This window comes from Hibiscus syriacus, unplaced genomic scaffold (assembly GCF_006381635.1).
Source record: "Hibiscus syriacus cultivar Baekdansim isolate YM2019G1 unplaced genomic scaffold, ASM638163v2 tig00112490_pilon, whole genome shotgun sequence".
Classification (NCBI taxonomy): Eukaryota; Viridiplantae; Streptophyta; class Magnoliopsida; order Malvales; family Malvaceae; genus Hibiscus; species Hibiscus syriacus.
In genome coordinates this window covers 718094-724605 of record NW_024063343.1, presented here as the reverse complement: position 1 = coordinate 724605, position 6512 = coordinate 718094, and the positions used below count along the sequence as shown (strand labels likewise).

Genomic DNA, 6512 nt, shown 5'->3' with positions numbered 1-6512 from the left:
TGGACTAGGGCCCTTAATCTCATCCTATTCTTTGCATATTTAAAACTTAATCTTAATTCTTAGAATTTAGTTGGTTTAAGGATAGAACAATTTCTTCCAGTTCTTGAACCTTTCATTGTCCACGTTGTTGTATTATGAATTAGAAGACAGAATTTTGGTTATTTTTTCTTTGTTAATGTACACTATCCAAGAAGTCTCCAATGATTACAATTTGATCCATTCGGAGCCATCGATGAAACTATGAAAATAAAAGGCTTAGCCTCTTCATCCGTAAGCTCCCTCGACCATGAAACCCTTCAGCAAAGCTTGCTCCCCGTCCCATGCACTTGTACTGCCCATAAAACACAGTCCTGCAAGCAAACCCAACCCCACAAAAACAAAACCGACCACTTCAATACAAAATTACAAACACTTTATAGCACCACCGATCATGCATGCGCATGCTATATAGCTTCTGCAAAATATATTATATCTTTATCACCGATCACCACCACTACCTAATCTAATATATATTTTTGGGTGCCTTCAATGGTGCATTACACGTGGGTTTTACAGATCAAAGGAAAGCGCACACAGTTCTGAGCCTCAGGTTTCTATATCAGCAACCGCCCTAATTTCTTGTCCTACTCGTTTTCTATATATATATATATATATATATATATATATATATATATGTATATCCACTACTTATCCAGTAATGTAATCAGTTTCAATTAACTAATGGATGATGAAATCATATGGCACACATGCATGCATGAAAGAGAAGGTGAAAGCAAAAGAGATTACATTTCACGAGCAGGGTCGCCCCAGTTATACCAGCCCTTGGGAATGATAATGTTATCCATGTAAGTGTAAGCAAAGACCACCCTGGAGAAAGGACCCCATGCCCTCCCGAGGTACAGTGCCCCTGACCCCGTGACCTTACAGTTCACGAAAGAGAAGCCCGTGTCATCTAATATACTCCCTCTTCCTTGTGCTGTTACTGCCCCTGTTAATGTTGCCACTGCATGCACGTGACATCCCTGAAAGAAACATCCCAAAAGACAATATATGTGTAATGTGTAATGTGTCGTGTGTATGTGTGTATGGGATTGGTTCAGTTAATGCAGGCTGTTAGCATGATGAGTCAGCAACAATGCTGCTCATGCTTAGTCAGCATGGTGATGTTAGTTAAGTAGTTAACAGCTTCTTGAAGTTGTTAGTAGCAGTTAAGGTTGTCAACATCAGTTGTAAAAATGTTAGGCTTATAATAGACATTAGAAGCTGTATATAAACAACTGAAGTCTTGTAATCCATGTGCAGTTTTGTAATGATCAATATACTAGTATTCTTCTTTCTTTGATGCATTCTTATCATGGTATCATTCGCCGAAGATCCTGACGCCGCTGCTTCCGTTACAATTATCATTTCCACCGTTTTCTTTATCCGCGATTTTCATTGTTTCTTTTGCTACTCGTCGTCTCTAATTTAATGTTGTCTTTCTTCTACTGTTGCTGTTCCGTTCTTTTATTGGGTTCCTCAGTCACAACGAGGTTTTCTCCGATGCCTCCTTCACCAAATCATGCATCCTCAACCATAACGAATTTCGTCATCGCTCTTTTCATTCGACGATCGACTTCCTTTTTCCTTGACAATTGGTTATTTGTTGGAAGTAGCTTGACATCCTTATGGTTCAGACTCTTTCTTGCGTTTCTATGGTCTAGCATGCACGGATTGCATTGATGATCAGAAAACACCAGATCTTATATTCTTTGCTTCATGAAACTATTGTTGCTTGCTTTCTACTGGAATTATTGTCTCTTCAGGATTTCTCGCTCTTAAAGGGGTTAAGGTTAGTCTCTGTTGAATCGATTGTTAGCGGAAAAGGGAGGATTGATTGTCACCGATACTTTTTTTTGCAGCGTTGAGATTTCTGCTCATGTGAATTGTTAAATAACACATCTTACGTTTTTTGGGTTGATCTTTAGTGTTGCATTGGATATTATAGTTACTTCAATGTTTGGCATCTAGTGATAGTTTTTTGTTGTTCTTGGCACTGGTTTTGTTGGTTTATCTTCATGTTTCTAGAAAATTCTATGGAATTGTAGTTCACTGATTGTTAGTGGCTTGTTTCTGGAAGCTGTGATATGAGTGGGCTTGTAAACTGTTGCTAAATGCTGGAAATGGATACTATGTCATTGCATTGCTCGCTCAATTGTTGACAATTTGTATTCTTCGTTATATGCTGCTTCTTCTCCAAGATAATTGGAACTTGAAGCTTAACAACCAAGTGTCCATATTAGAAAATATCTGGGGAGAGTCAAGAGTTTAACACCCTTGTTCTCCTTAACCAGACAAAATAGATGTTTTCTTGCCCAAGAGAGGCTTCAGATTACATCTGGGAGCTCGAAGCTTAACCGACTTACTTCCACAAAAAATAAGGTTCGAATAAGTGAAGAAGAATGACAGTGAAAATGAAGAAAAGAAGGAAAAAGTCATGAAGAAAATAAAAAGTTGCTGCATGTTGCCAATTGATTTGGTTTAAGCTGGTATTGTTGTTGAATTGTGAACACTTTTACTATAGATTTAGGTTGCTTGATTACCTTCAGTTTGCATTTCTTTGTTACATGTTTGCTTCTCTCAAAAGGTGATCATGAAACTTTGAGGCTTAACAATCAAGTTTACTTGGAAAGAAAATTATCTGGGGAGGATTAAGTGTTTAACAACCTTGTCCTCCTTAACCATACAAAATATGGTGTTTTCTTGCCCAAGAGAGGTTTCAGATTACACCCGGATGCTCGTAGCTTAACCGCCTTGCTTCCAACAAAAAGAAAGTTCGAATAAGTGAGGAAGGACAGAAGAACAAAAGAAGAAGTAGAGGGAATGTTAGAATGATGAGTCAACAACAATGCTGCTTGTGCTTAGTTTGCATGGTGATGTTAGTTAAGTAGTTAGCAGCTTCTTGAAGTTGTTAGTAGCAGTTAAGGTTGTTAACATCAGTTGTAAATACTGTTAGGCTTATAATAGTCATTAGAAGTTGTATATAAACAGCTGAAGTCTTGTAATCCATGTGTAGTTTTGTAATGATCAATATACTAGTATTCTTTTTTCTTTACTGCATTCTTAACACATGCGAGGGGTTTGTTACTGACCTCGAAGAGGGGGAGACTGTTGTCGAAGATGAAATCAACCGAACCTTTGATGTAGCAATCTTTGTAGTAATGTCTGCCCAAGTGATCGTAGAGAGTCTCTTGAGCTCCAAGGAATTTACACCCTTAAAAGGTAGTTGTGCCTGCTGATATCCTAAATGCCACTGCTTGCTTTCCGACTGCTCCCGTTGGTGGAACTGGTGTTGTGTTCTGCACCAATGTAATTTTCTTTCACACATAAGTAGTTCGAGACTGGTTCAAGTATGGTACCTTAAATGTTATGTTTTTGGCTATGAAATAAGGTGAATTCACGGAAAGAGCTGCAGAAGCATAGGTTCCCATAGGTTGTCCTCTCGGACCAGGTGTTGAGCTGTGTCTCCCCATTGAACAATTGTTTCATTTGCTCCCGACCCTTCAATGGTTATGAAGGATTTCAATGGTGGAATGTTAACCTTCTCCCTGAAATCAAATCAAAAGGATCAACATCTATCACAAGCAAGACATGAACTACATGAAAGAAAGTATTGGTCTTGAATAAGACTATTTGATCTAATACCATTTCAATGGGAAATTCAACCATACAGTTTACGGATAAAAGACACAAAAACAAACAAAAATGGAGACAACATTCTTGTATCTGTATTTACACAAGTGAATGTTGATAAGCTCTAGAATCTATAAATATGTATATATATGTATATTTGCCGAGGAGCACAAGGACAAGAGTAAAACTACAATTGAAGAGAGGCCAGGGTATAAAAGGTCAAAGTACTCACGTGTAAACCCCTGCATGAACTTTGATGACCACTCTGACAATATTAACAGAAGGGAGAGAATCAATGGCGTCCTGAATAGTGGTGAAGTCTCCGGCGGCCGGATTCTTGTCGACGGTGATGGTATAAGAAGGGAAAAGCTTGTTCTTTGCTGACTTGAAAACCGAGTGATTAAAGCTACCAACGAATTTGACCCATTGCATGAACTGCAGCTCCGAGATATGGGTTTCTGTCGCATTTGATTGTCTCTGCTTCCCTCTAGAGATTTTGGCCCTGATTGATTTGGTACGGCACAATGTCTGGCCTGAGTTCAAGAGAAGAACAAAGATGGTGATGTAAAGAAAAGTTGAAATCTTGGCATGGTTTTAAGAATGAGAGCAAAAAGGGGATGTCTTTTATAGAGGTTCAAGTGATGGGAGTGGCCAATTCCAATCATGGTTTATATACTGGTTAGTAGGTACTTTATTGTTAGGCAGAAAAGTGATATATATATATATATATATATATATATATATATATATATATATATATATATATATATATATATATATATGTTGTTGAAGATAGAGAAAGAGAACGAATGATGGAAGGTAGAGGTCACGGGTGCATTTCGGTGGCAAAGATGTGAAAGAATAAGAGAGAAGGATGCATGGGAGGTGGGAAAAAGCAAGCGATCTAGGCCACAAGGGAGGACCAAATTCAAACTATTTTCTTTATTATTATCTCCTTTTGTTCCGTTGTTTGTGTTGAAATGCCCGTGAGTGGTATCCCCTTGTTTTTGGGGGAAACTTCCACGTTAATGCATGGCCAATATATTATTTCCCAAAATAATATACTCATGCTATTATTTCCGGTGTTCGCTACAGAAAAGTAAGATTTCCCGGCGTCTTTAGAGGTGTGGGATTCACTATCGGATATCTCGGCGTCTTCTATATATGTTAGTTCAAAAGATGTTCATGGGAGCTCTCGGCGTCTTCTATATATGTTCGTTCAAAAGATGTTCATGGGAGCTCTCGGCGTCTTCTTCAGCCTTGGGGTGGAGTTCTTGGCGTCTTCTTCAGCCTTGGGGTGGAGTTCTTGGCGTCTTCTTCAGCCTTGGGGTGGAGTTCTCGGCGTCTTCTTCATCAGCATCATACAGGTCCACCAATAATGCATGCTAATGAGTTAGTTTGGAAGCCAATAATTCAATGATGGAAGCCAATAATTCAATGAGTCTTGGCAGTTAGAAACCGATAATGCCAAAGGAAATTTTATATAAAAGCATACACTTTATAAAATGTTGCAAAAGTATTGGGCCCTAGCAATAAACAAAAGCACATGTTTTATAAAAGAAAAGTTTGGTCCCTGGCAATAAACGAAAACAAGCACATGTTTTATAAAAGAAAAGTTTGTTGTTATTAGAAGAAAATTTATAAAAGTATTAATTTTATAAAGTGAAAGAAAGAAAGGTGACAAGTTAAGCAATAATGCATGCAATAATCAATAGAAAATTTTGCATGGTGGTGTAGTAATCGGAAATCACTCCATAATATGTGCGCATGTGAAGTAATAATGGTGTTGTTAATACACTGAATATGATTTATAAATAGGAGGATAGTGGTGTTTGGGAGAGTGAGAGAGTGAGTTCGAGGAGAAGTTAGAAGAGAAGAGAAGAAAAGCTTACATCGAGATTTCGAGAGTTATTTCGGGAAAAAAAGAGAAAAAAGTTTGAACAAAGGAAGAAATAAATCGGATTTATAGTAAGTTTTATGTAATTTTTATAATTCGTCCATTATTTTAATTTTTAAATAGAAATTAATTAGATTATTTTTTTTGATTTTAAAGAATGAACTATATTTATGATTTTGTTATTGAGTAATAAATCGAGTATGTTAGTGGGTTATTAATAATCCATTAACATCTCGGTAGGTTGGTGGTTGCAGGTTATTAATTATCCATTATAATTTAGAATGTAATTTAGTCTAATATCTATATTTTTACGTGTAGAGAAAATGAGCAACAAATTTTTCACGATTGTCCATTACAGTGGACACATGATGGAAAACAAGGCCGGGGTTATTTTTCAGTCTGAAACACCTATAAATATGATGTTTAAAAGGGACATCACATTTGTAGAGATGAAGGCGAGGATAGAAAGAAAAATCCGTGCTACTGTTGATGGTATGAGGTATAGATTTATGGTATGTCCCAATCCGGTCAGGTATGCTGCAGTACCAGTTGTAGAAGATGATGATATAATAACTATGGTTGAATTATATGACTCGACAAATATTCCAATTATTGAGTTACTTGTTGAGTTGTGTAATATATCTAATGTGCCTGGGTTATCGAGAAATGCGGTTGGAACTTCATCTCAAATGGGTTTTGAGAGACAGTTCGATAACCCGACATATAGGTCGATGAACAGCTTTGTGGCGATGCTGGAAAGTGCAAATGAAGTTGGTGGAACATCTGGAGCCGCACAGTATGACGCAGAAAACCGATGGGAAGAAATACTTGAAGATTCCAGTGAAGATGAAGAAACTGATGAACCTCATTTGGGTGAGGAAGACGTCATGTTCGATGGTGATGAAGCTGATATCAATATTGGTGAATATCCGACACCGTATCA

General features: G+C 37.5%; 1 pseudogene; it reads right to left on the bottom strand.

The window, feature by feature from the left end:
- Positions 1-204: 204 nt before the first annotated feature.
- Positions 205-6292, bottom strand: LOC120180111 (annotated as a pseudogene).
- Between the last annotated feature and the right edge of the window lie 220 nt (positions 6293-6512).